The sequence below is a fragment of the Rhineura floridana genome, chromosome 1 (genome assembly GCF_030035675.1).
Source record: "Rhineura floridana isolate rRhiFlo1 chromosome 1, rRhiFlo1.hap2, whole genome shotgun sequence".
Taxonomy (NCBI): Eukaryota; Metazoa; Chordata; class Lepidosauria; order Squamata; family Rhineuridae; genus Rhineura; species Rhineura floridana.
Window position 1 is genome coordinate 292,317,265 of NC_084480.1, and position 20,469 is coordinate 292,337,733.

The window sequence follows — 20,469 nt, forward strand, 5'->3', positions numbered from 1 at the left end:
CATAGTGGTAGGGCATCTGCCTTGCATGCAGAAGATCCCAGGTTCTGTCCCTAGGGTTTCCAGATAGAGCTGAAAATGCTTCTGTCTGAAACCTTGGAGAGCCATTGCTAGTCAGTATAGACAGTACTGAGCTAGATGGACCAATGGTCTAACTTGATATAAGGTGGCTTCCTAGGCTCTTCCTAGGCTCCAAGGGAAATAGATTTAAAAAGAATATGCCTGGAGGAAAAATGGGCTTTGCTAAAACTTTTCTGTGCCCCAGTCTACCTATAGCTATGTGCTACAATGAATTTACACCCTGAGAGAACAGCTACAAGTTTTCCACATTCATCAAAAATAGGTTGGAAATGCAGACTCCCCACCAAATAATGTAGCAAAATTAGGATTGCATTAAATATTTATTTATTAAACTTAAAAGGCTTGTTGAAAGAGGAAAGTCTTCAACAGGTGCCAAAAAGATAACAGAGATGGCGCCTGCCTAATATTTAAGGGGAGGGAATTCCACAGGGTAGGTGCCACCACACTAAAGGTCCATTTCCTATGTTGTGCGGATCGGACCTCCTGATAAGATGCTATCTGCAGGAGGCCCTCACCTGCAGAGCACAGTGATTGACTGGATATATAAGGGGTAAGATGGTCTTTCAGGTATCCTGGTCCCGAGCTGTATAGGGCTTTGTATGCAAAACACTAAATACACATAGAACCTGAGTATATGGTTCCTAATTCTACACATAGTTATCTGTCCATTGAAGCAGCTCCACACTGATCTCCTGTGCAGAATTAAGGTGCTACTATTTTGTGACTTTGAAGAGCAATATCAGAATCTTCTGCAAAGAAGACGTGTGTTACCATAAAAGACATCTGTGACATATGTTTTGCAACAGACCTTAATTTTTTAAATTTACTTTATTTAAAAACATTTATACACCCTATGATTGCAATAAAAAACCTCAAAGCAGTTTACAAAAAAACAAAATAAAACATTAAAATGATCAATAAAAACAGTTAAAATGGGTATGTAAAAACTAAGTTCAACAATAAGCTAAAAACAGATGTAACTTCTACACATCTTGGTAGGCTTGTCTAAACAAAAATGTTTTAATCAGGCACTGGAAAGAGTACAATAAAGGCACCTACCTGATGTCAATAGGCAGGGAATTTGAAAGTGTAGGTGCTGCCACACAAAATTATCAATTTCTTACAACTGCAGAATGAGTATTATGTGGCATCTGTAACAATGCCAGTTCCACAGATCAAAGTAGTTCTTGTGGGCAGTCTAGTGGACACATGTGAGGTAAGGTGATCCTGCAGGTAAACTGGTGCCAAGCTATTAAGGGCTTTATATACTAACACCTTAAACTTTTTTTGGTGGTTAAATTAATTTGATTCAAGTCACAGCATGCTACAGGATAGCCAATTATAGGCATTATTTCTTTTACACCTTGCTGGAAACCAAAACACTAATTAGTTAGGATTTGGCAGGAAGGGTGGCAGGCAAGCCGATTTTCTCTTATTCCAATATTTAATAGACAAAATAAATTCTTCTGAACGAGGTACATGAGGAAATGTTTTTGTAGATGTTTCCTCATATATGAGGTTTCCTCAATCTTTTACTGCCCCCATGCTGTCTCTTTTAACTAGGTTATTTTTCTGAAAAACTTTGTTTGCAGGCCCTTCTATGATATTTCTATGATATAGATGGCAGTTATTTCACAACAGATTCAGTACTTCAGCTTAGCTCTGATATAGACAAAATAGATATCCCTGTTAGCAGACATAACAGGCATGCAGCCCTTGTGGATGCCTCTTGCAGCCCCCTCCGTCCCCCACTTCTGCCACCCTTTTTACCACAGCCGTCCATTTCGCTACTGAATCTGCTGCCGCCATTGTTGCTGCCACTGTATCTGCTGCCGATTGTAATACCAAATCTGCATCTGATTGCATCAAGATTGCCTTGAAAGAAAGGGAAGTCACAATCTCTTCTTCTATCTCTTCTTCTATATTGTTATTTTATTGTATTTTGATCTCTCTTTTTTGTTTATTACTGCTGTTTCTCTCTGTGGTTGGTATTTTTGTCAGTGTTATTACTTGTTATATACAAACTTCTTATATACAAGTATTATTATTGATATATTAACAATAACAAACAACAACAACAACAATAATAATAATATCCCACCCTTTCTTTCTCCCAGAAAGAGCCCAGGGCGGCAAACAAAACACTAAAAACACTCTCTAAAGCATCTTAAAAACATACTTTAAAATATATTAAAACAAAACTCCTTTAAAAACATGTTTAAAAATATCTTAGAGTTCTAGCTCAGACACAGACTGGGATAAGGTCTCAACTTAAAAGGCTTGTTGAAAGAGGAAAGTCTTCAATAGGTGCCAAAAAGACAACAGATATGATGCCTGTCTAATATTTAAGGGGAGGGAATTCCAAAGGGTTGGTGCCACAACACTAAGGGTCTGTTCCACTGTTGGAGCCCTCACCTGCAGACCACAGTGATGGACTGGGTATGTAAGGGGTAAGACAAGCTTTCACATATGAAAATTAATGAAAATTAATTGAAAAAAGAAAGATTCCCTTCTCCATTGCCCATGCACTCTGCCAAATCTTGCAGCCTACTTGGTCTAATGTGATCATACAGTGCACCTGGTAGATTCATCTCAGCACTGTACATGGCACACATAAGGTTCAGGTATTGCAACTGATGTCCTTGGCCACTTTTGACAAGGGACAGAAATAAGGCAGTTCAGAGTTTAGCAATCAGACTGAATTGAACAGAACTGAACAAAACAGAACTGTAAGTTGCTTGTAAAGAGGAGGGGAAGGCAGGATTGTTGAAAACGTTTTTCCCTAAAGTCGGTTCCCTCTCAGGAGGATGAAGAAGCTTTGCATCTACAAGATCCATAGTTGGCTCTACTTAGTTCCTGCCTATATTATTTATTATTATTATCATCATCATCATCATTATCATCTGAATTTATATTCTGCTCTTCCTCCTGAAAGAGCCCTAGGCAGCAAACAAACAAAATAATTTAACAAGAAAACGAAAAGCATTCTAAAAGCAGTTAAAAACACAATTACAATTAAAAATATTCTACAACACAGGCAAAACATACTACTTCCTTCTGTGCTATTATTATAGGGCTGACTACCAGCAGTTGCAGGTGAACGTATCTGACATCATGTATTTACTGGAAACGTTAATATACTCCCTTTGAACAACAACAACTAAAACTCCAGTTTCTTTGAAGTGTGGCTAGTGCATCGTTGTTGAAAAGAACCTCCCCCCATAGCAGTAAGTGCAGATATGAACAAATCCTTACAGGAGCCAATTTCTCATGGTTTGCATATCGGTGAAACAAAAAAGAAGCAACACTGTTTGTTTGTTTGTTTTTTAAAAGACAAAATAGCACAGGGTTAGAAAAGGCTGCAGTATTCCTGAAGAAATACACAGTGGGACATTTTGCTTTCCGAGCTCAGCATGCCTGGGTCCATACTGAATCTTTAGGCATATCTATCCCACAGATTTGCAATTTAATAATCACATTGCCTCTTCAGGAGACTTTGAGAACTATATTTCTGAGTTGTGGGGAGTAGGGATCCCTAACAAATGGAAGGGAGTGGGAGAGGCATAAGTATCTAACAGTTGTGCAGTGTTTTGTGTGACTACATTTTGGGATTTGCTTTAGTTGTTCACGGTACCAGAGCTCTTGCTTGAATAAAGCTTATCCAAAACCCTTTCATCATCCTGATTGTCCTTCTCTGGGCACATGCCAGGGCAAAGGGCAGGGAGCGCTACACAGCTCAGGGCAGGGGGAGGATAGGCAGTGGGGTTCCTAAGGAGGGGCTGGTGCTTGTGTTCCAGGAGTGGGACATGGGGATGGAGCTGCGTGGAGGAGGCAAGAATAAGTGAAAGGGGACTAGTCTGTTATGGAGACACACAGTGTTTCATATGAATACAGTTTTTATTTAATAAAGGCTATGCATAAACATACCTCAACATCCATGCCACCTTCCTCTGAACTAGGGATGGGGGAGAAATGTGATTCAGTTTGCACTTAACTCTGAATCAGATTTGCACTGTCCAAAACTATATGAGAACCGAAATACAGCCATCCTTCAAAATTCACACTCATCCAAATTTTGCAACGAAGTTCTCCAACCAAACATAGTTTACAAAAATGCATGTATTAGTGGAATGTGTGCTTAAAAATGAATATTTTGTGAAAATAACTTACACAGTGCATTATATTAGGAAACATTGCTTGTGAAATTTGTACATTGGTCAAAATTAGTCATTTAGTCAATTGACAATTAGTCAAAACTGCATAGATATATTAGGAGAAATTTGCAGCTAAAATGGTGAAGAATTTTCATGAGTTTTTTTTTTTTAAATCTGCAAATTGCCTCAGAAATATTGAATGTAAGTTTGAAAAAAAAGAGAAATAAAGAGACAAACTGACAGATCCATCCATCCCTACTCTGGACACACTCCAGTTTATCAATATCCTCCTTAAACTGGGCAGTGCACTCAAGGTGTGGCCAGGGCTGGTGCTATCATTAAGCCAATTATGCAGCCGGCTACAGCACAGACCTCAGAGGGGCCCAGCACTGACCTTTGAGGGGCACACTTTTATACAGATTAGTTTTTTTAACCCTTGGAAAAAATGCAACTAAAATAAATTTAGCAGTTTCAAGTTTTGTGTTTTTCATTTTTTCTACAAGACATCTGTTTTTGAAAATTGAAGTTAGCAATTTTTGGGTCTGTGTGCAAGTAGTTAGCCTTGCCTAGGGTGCAAAGTATTTATTATTTATTTATTTAGTCCATTTATATACTGCTTATATTTAAATAAAACTCAACAAGTCAAAAATCTTAACTACAAAAAACAATCAATAAAATACAGTTAACTGAACAAAACATCCTCTTTAGTATCAACGTAATATAAACATTGGATATAAAATTAAGTACAAGAAATACAGATTAGATTAGGCGATTATTGTAAAGTAAATATTAAAGCAACAGTTTTGCATTCTGCTAGCTTGCAGCTGAATCAGAGTTTATTTTCCTCCTTCACTGTGTGATTAATAGTTAAGACTTACTCTTCAGTAAGAGCGGCATGTCTTGTGCTCGCCTTTCCGGGTTTGCTATTATCTGAATCATACCAGTGTTTGATGTCAAATCTTTCCGGAGGTATTTCTACAACAGTTTCTGCCTTCCAGTAGACCTCGCCAGAACTTTTAAGAACAAAAACTGTGGCAACATTACTTATAAAAATAGAAACACATTCAATATGGATAAAAGCAACTCATAAAAGAAAGATTATACTACAATTTTTGTTAGCTATCAAGGCCATATCCAATAACCATCCCAGTGTTTGGAAAGTTTGGAAACCAGCTTTTGCAGTCATTTGGTAATGGGAAAGGCTCATAGCTCAGTTGTAGACCATCTGTCTTGCATGCAGAAGATCCCAAGTTCAATCCCTGGTATCTCTAGGTAGGACTAGGAGAAACAGCTGCCTGAAACCCTGCAAAGCCACTGCCAATCACTGCAGACACTATTAAGCTAGATGGACCATTGATCTGACTTAGTAAGGCAGCTTCCTATGTAAAGAGGATTTTCTCTTTTTCCAAAAAGACACCATGTGCAGCAGGGCCGGCTCCAGGCATGCTGGGGCCCTTGGGCATCAGCTTCCCCTGGGCCCCTGCGTGTGCATGTGTGTGTGTGCACACACACGTGGCACCCCCCACCCCCCACCTACCTGTCTCTTGTCTTTTACCACTGCCCTTAATGAAGATGGCGGCCGCGGTTTCCCTAAGGGAATGAAGCCTCCGCCGCCATCTTTGTCGATGGCACATGTGCATGCTGCGCACGCGCATCTCTGCCATCAACTAAGATGGCGGCAGCGGCTTCAGTACCTTAGGGAAGCCACGGCCGCCATCTTCATTAAGGGCAATGCTAAAAGGCAGGAGACAGGTAGGAGGGGCAAGGGAATGGCGGGCAGGTGCAAGCTCCTGCCCTGTGATCCGCAGATTGTGCCGCGGATCAAGGATGGGGAGCAGAGGGCCCCTCAGGGGCTCCTGTAGCTCCGGGGGCCTTGAGCCAGTGCCCCACCTGGCTGTCCTTTAGAACCGGCCCTGATGTGCAGATTCCACAATGCAAAGAAGTCCACTGAGCTACACAAATGATAAATATTCATACTTGATCAAGTCAACTGTAGAGCACAGAAAGACCAGAGGAATCTGGCTAGTCAGCATGAAAACGAAATGATGGACTAAAGACCTTTGCATGATCCAACAAGCAATTCTTCACTGTTTGCTTCTGGCTTTCATGCTGGAGGAGCCCAGGACAGCAGACGTATCAGTGATAAAACATTTAGAAAATAATCTAAACAAAACATTCTAAAGCCATCTAAGAACATTATCCAAACTAGTGATCTCAGAGGTACCAGGAACAGTGTCTTTCAGCCATCAAATGCTGTGGTTGATGCTGAATATTAAAGAGAGGTCTATGAATACACCAGAGTTAGGCAGCAGCATTCCAAGGAATGGACTCTGTCACTTTAAGATCCAGGTCTAGGAAACCATTTTTAATATCTCCCCAGGTAAAGTAGCCTCTGCAAGAAAAAGGCAAAGGTGGGGAACTTCCAGCCTATGGGCCAAACTTGGTCTGCCAGGCTGCCTATTTAGGCTGTGAGTCTGTTTGTGACAAGCCACACCAAACTGCCATACATGGCACCTAGTGTGGGACAGATAATGGCAGAGCTTGACCAAAAGGGACAGTTCTTGCAAAAAAAGCCAATCCTTTGTCGGATCCCAGCCAAAGAAGTCATCATCAGAGGAGAACCGGGAGGCTTTGGTTTTGGGCCCAACCCTGGCTAAGGCTCCATCTGAGGGTGAGCAGCTATGGTCCTATGATGAGGTCCAGGATGGGCCAGCTGCACCTAGGGAAAGTTTGACATCAAGGCTGAACAGCTCCTGAACCCAAGTGAGAGGCATTGCCTCACACACCAGATGGAAATCTAGCCCACCGGGAGGAGTGCCTGACTATAACCTGGATTCCTCTGCAGTGAAGGTGTGGGAGTCAGCTAAGGTTTGGGATGTGGCTCTGCAGCTCCAGCATAAAAAGCTCCAGCCTAGTGCTAGACTGCATGGGTGGCTGGAGCAGCATCTATATTCTAGCTCTGCAGCCGACCTGGCTAAAGCATGCCAGTGGACCCTAGGCCTATCTTTTGCCTTGCCCCTTACCTGTACTGCTTATAGACGGCTTGGCTTCTGACCCTGGACTTCTCTGACCATAATTCCTGCTTAACCCCCTTGGTTTTGAGGTGGGACTCCAACTTTGGACTGATCCTGGATGCTGCCCTTATGCTGCCTTCCCTTGTATTTCTGCTACGGTTGCTAGGCTCAGGGTCTGAGAATATTCTGTATCTTTAAGAGAAGAGAAAAAGTTGTGAAGGGAAAGGGAGAATTTCACCTTGTGGTTTTTCCCATTACAGAGTTGCAAGAAAACCTGCACTTGGCTGTATTTTCTCTTCTCTTAAAGATACAGAATCATTCTCAGGCCCTGAACCTGGCAGCCCTAGTTTCTGCTGGGGAGTCTTGCCTCCTTAAAGAGCCTGGTGAGAACACCCTTGCACAGCTTCTGAAGTATTATGCAAAGCAGGATTGGGCTCCTGCACATCAGCTGATATGTGGGGAAGTCAGTTCTCTTTGTGTGGGGTGTGTAAGAGCACACTTGATCCCAGTGCTAAGCAGAATGGAAACCCTTGCTAAAACAAAGCAATAGTTTCAGCGCAAACCCCTTCCTAAACCAGGAAGGGGCTTGCATTGAATCTGGCCAAACTGAGCAGGATTTAACCTCCATTTTTGCTGCTCTTTGAAGTCCCAAAGAACCTCTCAGGCAGCAAGTCACCGCTAAAAGGTTTTTCCTTCCTTTTAGGGGCTGGTTCAGTGCAAACCCCTTTCCTATGCTTGACCCTAGTGGTTTTGGACAGTGCTGCACCATCACCTCTGCATTCCTTCACCTTTGCTATATCTGCCTGGACTGGGATCCCAGCCTCTGAGGGCACTGCTGGAGCATGACAGATAGTCATTTCTGTCTGTACTTCTGGCAGGAATTGTAGAGATATCTGCAGTGGCAGAGGCTCATGGCAAATCAGGTATCTAGATCTATCTGTGGGTTAGCTTGCAATGGGTTCCACTGATCCCTTTTCCATACTTCCTGAGGTAAAGGAGATGGGATTCCTAGGGTAGAACCTTGGATGCCGGACGCTAATACTCAGCAATTGACTAAGATTAGTAAAAGGGTGTAACCTTTTGTTTTCCTTTTCAGATTGCGATAGTGTCAAATTGCTAGGCAACTACTCATAGGATCTTAACATCAGGTAAAAGATCAAGGGAAGGAAACGCCTTAGTTCTTGGCTCATCACAAAGATGGACATTTGGCTTTTCAGTCATAAGGAGCAGAGTCCCAAATGTTTTGTCTTACACAATCTTTGTCAATCACAGTCAGACTTCCAGCTGTTTCCGGCATTGTGTTTATAGGCTGCAAGCCCATGATCCACATCTTTGGGAACTCATTTTTGGAACCAGCCCATAGAACAAACTGTGGAACAGCTTCTAACCACCTCAAAGGACTCATATGCTCTGGTTTTACAGGGGATTCTTGTAGAGCTCTGCCCTTAAGTAAACAGATCACCAGAAGCTTCCCATTTTGTCTACTGGAGCCCAAATTAAATGTGATACAGGATATGTGAGAGTGGAAAAAACTTACCCATATGAGGTTCTATATGCTCAGCACTATGTATAAATGTGTTGTGGGTATTTGCAACTTCAACATGGCAGCATTGTGGTTCACAGACCTGTAGTGTGCTAACTTTGCACAGTTTACCCATGCAACACATAGGAAAATAGGAAGCTGCCTGATACTGAGTCAGATCATTGATCCATCTGGATCATTGTAATCTACACTGACAGGCAGCAGCCCTCCATGGAGTTTCAAGCAGGGAGTCTCCCCTAGCCTGAACCTGAAATGCTGGACATTGAACCTGGAACCTGCTGCATGCAAAGCAGATGCTCTGTTAGGGAGCTATGGCCCCTTCCCTAAAATGTTCTCAGGATGGAAGTAATGAACCTAGGAACACAGGAAGCTGCCTCACATTGAGTCACACCATTGGTCCCTCTAGCTCAGTATTGTATACTGACTGGCAGCAGCTTTTCAGGATTTCAGGTGGGGGATGTTCCTAGCCCTGCTTGGAAATCCCGAGGATTGAACCTGGAACCTTCTGTATGCAAAGCAGGTGCTCTCCCATTGAGCTACAGCCCTTTCCAGTTTATACATGTAGAAGTTCATATACTTTAAGGGGAAAAAAATCATGTGTAGTATCTGGATTATGCTAGGCCTGCACAGCAATGAAGGGGAGATGGTCCTACTAAGAGAAAGGAGTAACGTGATGGCATCTTGCCCACCTATATACCCCCCCAAAACCACTGGAGGCTGGCATGCAGCACCCCTCTCCCATCTGGGATGTGCTATGTTGTCAGCACAATTCATTCCTAATGACTCAACACTGGAAGCATTTTATGGTTACAACTTCATGACAAATCATGAATTCTTGAATATCAAGTCTTCTTCCACTGTTTATATGTAGAAGATATGCTTAGGAGACCAATCTCCTGCCCAACCACCTTTTCTTGTTTTCTACCCGACACCCTCAAGAGTTCTTACTGAAGGCCACTGATCATGTGCTGGTCCCTGGTTCTGGTGTTGTTGTTTTTAAAAAACCCTACAAATTAATATATTTCTGCATACTTCTAAGGCCCTGTAAGGATGCAGAAACAATACCCAGAGGCCAAGAGTAGGGCAGGTGAAGGAAAGTGAATACATTTTACTGGAGCTGGTGGTCCAGAAGGACTCAGCAGTGGCTGCAAATCCATTAACATGGTTATGGGGAAAACAGGGGCTCATTCTTGAGGATCTGTATCACTCAAGGGTATGGAGATCTTGTGAGATTTGCTGAAGCCAATGAGTCCTCCTCTGAACTATATATTTAAACCAGTATCATACCACTTTAAACATTCATGGCTTCCCACAAATAATCCTAAGAACTGTAGTTTAAGGGTGCTGAGAGTTGTTAGGAGGCCTCTGTCTTCCTTACAGAGCTGCAATCCCCAGAGCAGTTTAACAATAAATCCCTCTTATCAGGAAACTCTGGATCTTCCAGAGCTGCTGCCAGTCAGAGTAAATAATTATGGGCTAAATAGGCCAATAGTCAAGTTGTATTCAAAGATTAGTCCCAGGTTTAGTCCTGAGCATATTCGGTTAACAAAAGCATTCCGAAGCAGGTGATATGAAAGACCTCTGCCTGGGAACTTGAAGAGCCGCTGCCAGTCAGAGTAGGCTGGGGTAGCCAAAGTGGTGCCCTCCAAATACTGTTGGACTCCAGCTCCCATCATTATTATTCTTTATAATCATCGTCATCATCATCATCGTCTTCATCATCATCGTCATCATCATCATCATTTTATTAGTCGCTCATCTGGCTGGTTACCTAGCCACTCTGAGCGACGTACAAAGCAAAAACATCTAAAACATCAAGAACATCAAAAAACTAAGCAAAAAAGCTAAACAATAACATAGAGACTAACTTAATTACAATAAGGCTTCTCATCTGTATAGTCCAAAAAGTGCACCTTCAGATGGAAACTCCTGGTGTGAGTCTTCCCACCCTAGCACAAAGACCGGTGTGGGTGATAGTCCATTTGCAAGACCGAAAAATGACACCCCCTCTTGATCTCAGCATCCAGCGTCCAGTACATTCAGTGGAGAGTGGGGCATGACAAACAGACCCCTTGAAGTCATGACTAACAGAAAAGTGCTCTTCAGAGAAGTCAAAAATGAAGGCACTAGGATGTAAACATTGCCGACATCAAGGTGAAGCAGGCAGAGGTCGGATGACAGAACAGCAGCGACTGCAGGGGCGCTCCCCCGCCCCCAGCATTCACCGAAAGATCATGGCAACAGTGCGGCATCTCCCAGGGACAGTCTGTAGCACCAGGCCCACCGGAAGGCCGCAGCCCCAGCCCAGCTCCAGCTCCAGCCCCCATTCGTGAAGGTAGCACCGGCAGCAGCAGCGGCAGCAGCAGCGGCGGCCTGGTGCAGATGTAAGGACCAAGCAGCATCCCGGGCCACACCGACTGCTGGTGTCCCGGTCAGGTACGAGGGAGACAGCATAATTTATATCCCACCCTTCCTTCCAGAAGGGGCCCAGGGCAGCCAGTCAGAATAGCCAATGATCGGGGATGATGGGAATTGTGGTGCCCTCCAGATGTTGCTGGACCACATTGGCTATCCCTGGAGGAGACGTCACTGGGTTAGGTGGATAAACAATATGGCTTTGTATAAGGCAGCTTTTTATTAGTCCATGTTACAAGTTTGCACTGGAAAAAAAGGAGGCGGGGGGAATCTCATTGATGCACAAAAGGAAAGGTTTGCCTTTTCTGAATGAAAATTCTTTTTCAGAGACAGTGAAAATTATATATAACATTTTGTTAATGACGTCTACCCCTTTCCCTGCCACCGTCATAGGTACAAGTTTGTGGCAGGCCCAGAGACACATTATGCCCAGATGCTGCCACTACCTTAATCTGTGGGTAGCCTCATTTTGGAGCCAGACTGATAGTCACAGGACCATCAGATCTGGTATTAGAAGGAAATTGGAATGGTCTGTATAGTAAGACATGATATTGCTTTATTACGCTGCCAGTTCTTGCTTGTGGCCACATAAACTTGGCATCTGATAAATGGGTAGGCTTTTCCAAGTGCCTGACAGGCTGCAAAGGACTCCAGTATTATCTCTGCAGAAAGCAATATCTCAGTCTAAGATTTATGGTATCCTTGGTTCTTCCATAATGTAATTAAAAATTAGAAAACTTGGCCCCAGTGAAGCATAGTTCTTTAATGATGGTTTTAGAAAAGGTAAATCAAGAACAAAGATTTCATCACAGCAGATCTGGAGAAACCAGAGGCATCTTTTGTTTCATGCTTTTCTGCAGACTACATGACTGAAGATACCCAATGCCTGGCATGGCCTGGGCAACCACAGAAATTTAGATATTTGAAAAAAGCTATGATGTGAGCGGGCAGGGATATTTTTCTTCAAATCCTGCATAATTTTACAGGCCCTGGCCAGAGGAGGCCAACCAACTTGGGGCCAGGTTAACTAAGGGACTGCCTTGCTCCATATATCTCTGCCAGGCAACCATTCCTCTGACAGAACACTGCTAAGAGCACTGCATGTCCAGAGGTGCACTTAGTCTGTTCTGGAGACTCAGTTTTTGCTGTTGCAGCTCTAGCCTTCTGGAATTAGCTTTCTGGAACAGCCTTCTAGTACCAGCTGAAATCAGACAGGAGCCTAGGATTATGATGTTTAGGCATGACCTGAGTGAAGACTATGTTGTTTAAGAAGGCTTTCCCTGAGGTGTGACACAGTCATTTACAGAATATGAATTGCACATTGTAGTTGTAGGAATGACTTTATGGTTTTAGAGTTTATAAGAATGATTTCACTTGTTTATAGGACTTGTGTTTTTTGTATATCTCATTTTTTTATCTTGTTGTAGACCACTTCAGTGGCTTCAGGCTATGAAGTAGTTTATAAATTCCTTAGCTAAATAAATAAATCAGTATGTTCAGGGGTCTCGAAGCCAAGTCCTATGAAAAGGTTAGGTGTGTTTAGCCTGAAAAGGAGAAAAAGGGGAGGATATTATAGCAGTCTTTAAATATCTGAAATTCTGCCGTAGAAAATGTAGAGCAGACTTGAACTAGTTGATGGAAAGTGCAGAGGATCAGATGTTTAACTGATGTTTTTAGCTAGTGGTGAGAGCTGATGGCTCCATATCAGTGGGGCAGTGAAATCTGCTCTGGCTTTTAGTCCAAACTTTCAAGGAGCTGTCCAAGGTGCTTTCACTCCAGACTAAAACCCTGAGTGGATTCTGCTGCCCCACTGACATGGAGCCACCAGCCGGTAAGAGCTGTTCAACAGTGGAACAGCAGAACAGACTGCCTTTCAGAGGTGGTGAGATTTCCTTTGCTGGAGGCATTTAAGCAAAGGCTGGAGGGTCACCTGTCAGGGATGCTGAAGATGCATCTTCCATCACAGATCCTTCACTGAGCAGGGGGTTGGGCGAGATGATCTCAAAAGCCCTTCTAAAAATTATTAGGGCTGTGCCAAAAACATGCCCTCCAATTTATCAAAAGTTTCCTTCCATTTTTCCTGACTCTCATGCTGCTGGATTCTGCTTACTTTATCAAGGCTGTGTACGCACCATACCTTTAAAGCATATGGCTTCCCCCAAAGAATCCCAGGAAATGCAGTTTACCCCTCATAGAGCTACAATTCCCAACAACCTTAACAAACTACAATTCCCAGAATTCTTTGGGGGAAGCCATGTGCTTTGAATATATGGTGTGTATGCAGCTATTGTGAGATTACCATGTGTGTGTGTGTGTGTTTTCATCCAGTGAATGTTTCTGCAGCACTCTGCAGCCTTTCCGGTTACCTGCACGTCCAGATCTGAAAAGCCCCTGGGTTACCTCATGGCATCTTTCCCTGAGCTTGAGTTGAAGCTCAACAAAAGCCCTGCACCCCACTCATGAGAATTTCACTGGCATTTTGTCTTCCCTTTGATTACATTCGAATGCAGTTTATTTTCTCATCAATCAAAGGATGATGGTCAAAATAGTAGAAGAACCGTTTGGCTCAGCACTAAGAATTGGGTGTGGTGGTTATGAGAAAGTGATTAAGGAGGCTCACATACATATACACACACACACTGGGTTGAGAATGAGATCCTTGTTAATTCTTCTCCCGCAATGACAGACATCCCTAGGAGCCAATGAGCATGAAAGAGGAGAGTATTAGCTACTGAGAAGAGCCTTCTCAGTGGCTCACTCATTCCCTTTCACTCTGATTGGCTCCAATCAGCAGGACAGGGCAAAGAAGCATGTTAGACTCTTTTCAGTGGCTAACACATTCCTCTTTCAGACTGATTGGCTCATAGGATGCTGGAGACACAGGGACCCTGCTGGGACCCTGAAGCCCAAAAAGAAAGGGGTTTAAGATCCTCCCTTTGCATCCCTGGGGGACTACAGCCCTGACTTCTTTGCACAATGCATAACTAACTTGTGGAGTTTGCATCTTTATTGTGCTATGTGCACTGGTTTAGATGGTTTTAAATATTTTATTTATTTATTTAATTAATTGTATCCCGCCCTTCCTCCCAGCAGGAGCCCAAATATGAGGATTGGATTAAGGGAGCAATCCATACCCAAGATCTGCCGGGATAAGTGGCGTTTGGAATAGGCGGATCTCTGGCTGAACCCGGGCTCAGCTGGGCTATACCAGCTGAAATCCCCCATCCTGGCTCAGCCAGAGATACACTGGTGTAAGTCCTTCATCCTGGCTCAGCCAAGGCTGGGGTGCGTCCCCCAAAAGGAGCATTCTAGAGAGACAGGCAGGATGGGGGAAAACTTACCTGTATTCCAAACTCCTTTCAGCTCAGTCACATGACCTAGCAACCCAACAGCAGTTTCACTAGCCAAAAGGGTGGTGCAAGTCACTCTACTTTAAAGGCTTGTTTTCTGTCTCCTAGGCTTGGGGGCTGGCTCAGCTAGCAGTAGCCCCGCTCCTGAAAGGAGTTGGGAACAGGGGTAATTTACTCCAGCTACAGTTTGGATTGCCCTGCCATTCATGGAGATAGGTCTGTCAGGGGCTGTTGGCCACGATGGCTACAAGCAGTGGCTGCTGATGGCTCCATGTCTATGAGACAGTGGAATCTGCTCCGGATTTTAGTCCAGACTTTTAAGGAGTTGTCAAAGGTGTTTCAACACATTGGACAACTCCTTGAAAGTTTGGGCTAAAACCCAGAGCAGATTCCACTGCCCCACTAATATGGAGCTAAACAAATCCTCTATGTTCAGCTGGAGGAGGCCACTGAATACCATTTCCTGCGGAAGCATCAAACTGCCAGCAATTACTGCCTTCAACATTCATGCCCTCATTGTAGGGATGGAAGAAACTGTCACTTTCAGTTTCTCGTTGTTGCATCTTAAGTTCAGTTTGCCACATTTGCATATCAGTTTGCTTTTTAAAAAATCAGGACATTTCATCGGCATCTCTGTGCTCATTTCTCCTAATAAACACATGCTTGTATACAATTTTTATATACACATTTTTGCAAACAGTTTCTCCCAGTGTATTGCATTTTTGTTTATTTTCACTAATACATGTCTATTATGCATGCTTTCCTTTAATATAAACATTTTGTATGCTTTTTTGGGGGGTTGGAGAACGGCATCACAAAATTTGGATCACTACACATTTAGAAGCCTAGCTATGTTTTGGTTTGTGCATTGTTTCGGGAAATGTGAATTGCACTGAGTTTTCCTCTCCTTTGTCGTGGGCTTCTTGGAACTATCTGGCTGGCTGCTGTGGAAACAAGTTGCTGAACTATTTTGGCCTTTGATCTGGTCAAGCCGGGTTTGTTTTATATCTGTATGTCATGGAAGTGGAATTGAGTCAGCACATCAAGAAGCAGCAGGAGGCTGGAACAAAGTCTGGAGAAAGTACAGATAGTTAAGCAATGGAGACTGGTGACTTTTATGTCAGTGGGGTAGTGAATCCTCTCCAGGGTGAAAGCAGCTTGGACAGCTCCTTGAAAGTTCGGTCTAAAACTCGGAGTGGATTCACTGTCCCACTGCCATTGGAGCCACCTGTCTCCACTGTGGTTAAGGTTAAGCAAAGAGGAGGGGCCTTGTGATACATCGACAGCATCAGAAAAATCCAACTGCCTGTGGTGGCTTCACTCTATTGGAGGAGGATGGGTAAAGCGAGCAAAGAGTATAGGGCATCTCTAACTATAGTCATATGTGCTAGGGATCATAGAATCATAGACTAGTAGAGTTCGAAGGGGCCTATAAGGCCATCAAGTCCAACCCCCTGCTCAATGCAGGAATCCAAATCAAAGCATTCCCGACAGATGACTGTCCAGCTGCCTCTTGAATGCCTCCAGTGTCAGAGAGCCCACTATCTCTCTAGGTAATTGGTTCTATTGTCGTATGGCTCTACAGTTAGGAAGTTTTTCCTGATGTGCAGTCAAACTCTGGCTTCCTGCAACTTGAGCCCATTATTCAGTGTCCTGCGCTCTGGGACGATGGAGAAGAGATCCCAGCCCTCCTCTATGTGACAACCTTTCATGTGCTTGAAGAGTGCTATCATATCTCCCCTCAGTCTTCTCTTCTCCAGGCTAAATATGCCCAGTTCTTTCAGTCTCTCCTCACAGGGCTTTGTTTCCAATCCCCTGATCATCCTTGTTGGATAAAAAGAATGTACAGAGGGATTCTGTCTGTGCTTCACCCGAAGGGTGGGAACCTTTGACCCATTAGATGTTGCTGCACTACAAATCCCATCAGCCCCAGGAAGCATGGCCAACATCTAGTTCAGCAAAATCTGGAGGGCCAATTTTTCCCTACACCTGCTTTAGCTCAAGGGCGGTGGGCAACTTTTTTTTTCCTGTTGAGGGCCTAGTAATCGATTATGGCTCTTTATGGTCAGTGGGCAGGGCCAAAAATGGGGGAAGAAACAAAGGAGGGAGCTCACCCCTTTTTTATTTCTTTCTAACACTTCTCAGCCCTTATTATTTTTATTCCTTGCCACTTGTGTGAGATTAGACTGAGGGCCCTGTGTGGCCCTTGAGTCATAGGCTACCCACTCTTGCTTTTCCACATTCATGTCATGGAGCTTCCCTGAGCTTGGTCAGAGGAGCTCAGGGATTGCTCAGTTCTCTTGCTCCCAAAGTTTGGACTGTCACTGAGCTGTTTCTTATGCTGTAGCGCAGGGACTTAACGGCTCCCTAGAAAGAGGTGGAGAGCCTCAGGGCCAGGGGCTAAATGTGGTTCTCCAGACCTCTCTGGCCTTCAGGACCCTTCCCAGGCTATACCTCCTTCCTAGCCACACCTGGTCTCCCCAGGACACATATAGAAACATAGAATCATAAAACATCCTTCACTGGACCTGTTTCCCACCCTCCTCGAGTATTTTTCATCTGCCTATAATGTGTCCTTGAACTCTGACAATGCTTCTTGGTTGCCTGGATGAGCCTACTGTACAAAGGTAATATTTACATGCAGTGCTCCACCTACCTTTGCATGCCATGCGGTTCGCAGAAGGGAATGTAGCCCTCAGACTGAAAATGTCCTAGAACCTTAAAAATCGGTGTCCTAGAACCTTAAAAATTAGCCTGTTGTCCAGTTCTGTCTGAGTTGTGATTAGTATCAAGGATGAAAAATGTTAAGGGCCCATCAAAAACCCAATGGAAAACATAAGTGCTTTTTTAAAAAAAACACAGCAAAACTCATTGCTTTTGGTCAGTTCTCTCAGTTGGTTCCTACAAAAGCATGGTAGGTGTTCTCCCTCTCTGTCCAACTCTAAAGCCCCATTGGGTTCTTGAATGTGGTTTTGTTTTTGTTTGTTGAGTGAGACAGGTGAGGGAAATGACTGAATTCACAAGTACCTCTCTACCATAACTGGAGGTGGCAACTACAAATTCCAGGGGGTAGTTCAGTAAGACACAGCAGCATGGATGAGCCACTATTATGAAACAGAAGAGGAATCTCAAGAAACAGATTAGGTTTTTCTGAATACAAAAAAAGTTCATAAAATACTAAGCCGAGTGGAATTTGCCCATCACCAATAGGATGCAGAATTGGAATGTCCATGGGCAAGCATATGGAAAGGCTACATTAAAATATACATGCATTCTTTTAAGACATATGCATAAATAAGATATTTACAATATCCATCACGTATTCAGCTAAGATATTTTTATTTACCCAGCCTTTTTGGTTTTTTTAAATTGTGTATTGTTTTAGCTGGTTTAATAGATTTTGGTTTATTTAATAGATTTTGGTTTGTTTTAAATTGTGTTTTAAATTGTTTCTAAAAGATGTGTTTTTAAATTTGTATATTTGTTTTTAATGTTTTTAGTTATTGTAAACCGCCCAGAGAGCTTCGGCTATAGGGTGGTATATAAATACAATAAATAAATAAATAAATATTATTTCTGAGATATCACGTTGTTTTGATTTTATTTATTTATTTCGCTCCATAGCCGAAGCTCTCTGGGCATTTTACAACAATGAAAAACATTAAAAACAAATATACAAATTTAAAAAACACATTTTAAAAAAGCAATTTAAAAACACATGCTAAAATGCCTGGGAGAAGAGGAAAGTCTTGACCTGGTGCCGAAAAGATAACAGTGTTGGCGCCAGGCGCACCTTGTCAAACACTTCATTCCCTCTCCCTTGTTGCCAGACTCCCAGCTTGCCTTGGAGTAGGCACCTGGAGGACGGCCTTGGATGTTGAGCGTAGCGTACAGGTGGGTTTGTGTCGGGAGAGGCGTTCCATCAGGTATTGTGGTCCCAAGCCATGTAAGGCTTTGTAGCTTAAAACCAGCACCTTGAATCAAGCTCAGAAACATACAGGCAGCCAATGCAAATGGGCCAGAATCGGTTTTGTATGTTCAAACCATCTGGTGCCTGTTACCAATCTGGCCGCTGTATTTTGCACAAGCTGCAGTTTCTGAACCATCTTCAAAGGCAGACCCATGTAGAGTGCTTTGCAGTAATCTAATCTGGAGGTTACCAGAGCATGGACAACTGAAGCCAGGTTATCCCTGTCCAGATAGGGGTGTAGCTGGGCCACCATCCGAAGTTGGTAGAAGGCACTTCGTGCCATCGAGGCTACCTGAGCCTCAAGTGACAGAGATGGTTCTAGGAGAACCCCCAAGCTATGAACCTGCTCCTTCAGGGGGAGTGCAACTCCATCCAGGACAGGTTGGACATCCACCATCCAGTCAGAAGAACCACCCACTAACAGCATCTCAGTCTTATCTGGATTGAGCCTCAGTTTATTAGCCCTCATCCAGTCCATTGTCGCAGCCAGGCACCAGTTCAGCACTTTCCATCTTCAGCCTCACCTGAAGAAGATGAAAAGGAGAAATAGAGCTGTGTGTCATCAGCATACTGATGGCAACACACTCCAAAGCTCCGGATGACCGCACCCAATGGTTTCATGTAGATATTGAACAGCATGGAAGACAGAACTGATCCCTGTGGAACCCCACACTGGAGAATCCAGGGGGCCGAGCAATGTTCCCCAAGCACCACCTTCTGGAGCCGAGCCGCCAAGTAGGAGCAGAACCACTGCTATGCAGTCCCTCTCACTCTCAACTCAGCCAGTCTTCCCAGAAGGATACCATGGTCAATGGTATCGAAAGCCACTGCAAGATCAAGGAGAATCAACAGAGTCACACTTCCCCTGTCTCTCTCCCAACAGAGGTCATCATACAGGGCGACCAAGGCTGTTTCCATGCCAAAACCAGGCCTGAAACCCGACTTAAATGGATCCAGATAATCAGTCTCATCCAAGAATGTCTGGAGCTGGCCTGCAACCACTCATTCAAGGACCTTGCCCAGGAATGGAACATTTGTCACCGGCCTATAGTTATTAAAATTTTCTGGGTTCGAGGAGGGTCTCTTCAGGAGTGGTCTCACTACCGCCTCTTTCAGGTGGCCAGCAACCACTCCCTCTCGCAGAGAGGCATTAATCACTTCCCTGGCCCAGCCGGCTGATCCATCCCTGCTAGCTTTTATTAGCCAAGGGCAAGGATCCAGCACAGAAGTGGTTGCATGAACCTGTCCAAGAACCTTGTCAACGTCCTCAAGCTGTACCAACTGAAACTCATCCAAGAAATCTTGGCTGTGCTCTGGATATGTCGCTTGATCCACCTGCTATAACGCTGGAGTCTAAGTCCTGACGGATGCTAAAGATTTTATCCTGGAAGTGCCTAGCAAATTCATTACAGCAGGCCTCATTACAGCGGCCATGTCCTTGGGGCCAGCGTGTAATAGCCCCTGGATAATTCTGAAGAGCTCCGCTGGGCAGCAGATTGGTGATTTAATAGTGGCAGCAAAATATTGTCTTTTTGCTGCCCTCACTGCCCATAAATACAGCTTGCCATAGGCACTTACCAGTGTGTAATTGCATCCACCAGGAGTTCGTCTCCATCAGCACTCAAGCTTTCTCCTACATTGTTTCATCGCTCTCAGTCTGGGGTATACCATGGAGCTGTACGAGCTATACACAGGAGAGGGCATTCAAGAGCAATCATGTCAACCACCCGGGTCATTTCTGTATTCCACAATTCACCCAGGGTTTCGACAGATGCCAGCCCTATCAGTCGGAAAACTCCCCAAAGCCCTTCAGAAACCATCCGGATCCATTAGTCTCTGGGGGCGGACCAACTTAATAGGTCCCCCACCCTTGCAGAGGGGAAAAGCCACTGTAAGTCTAAACTTCAGCAAGCAGTGATCTGTCCATGACAGAGGAACTGATGTA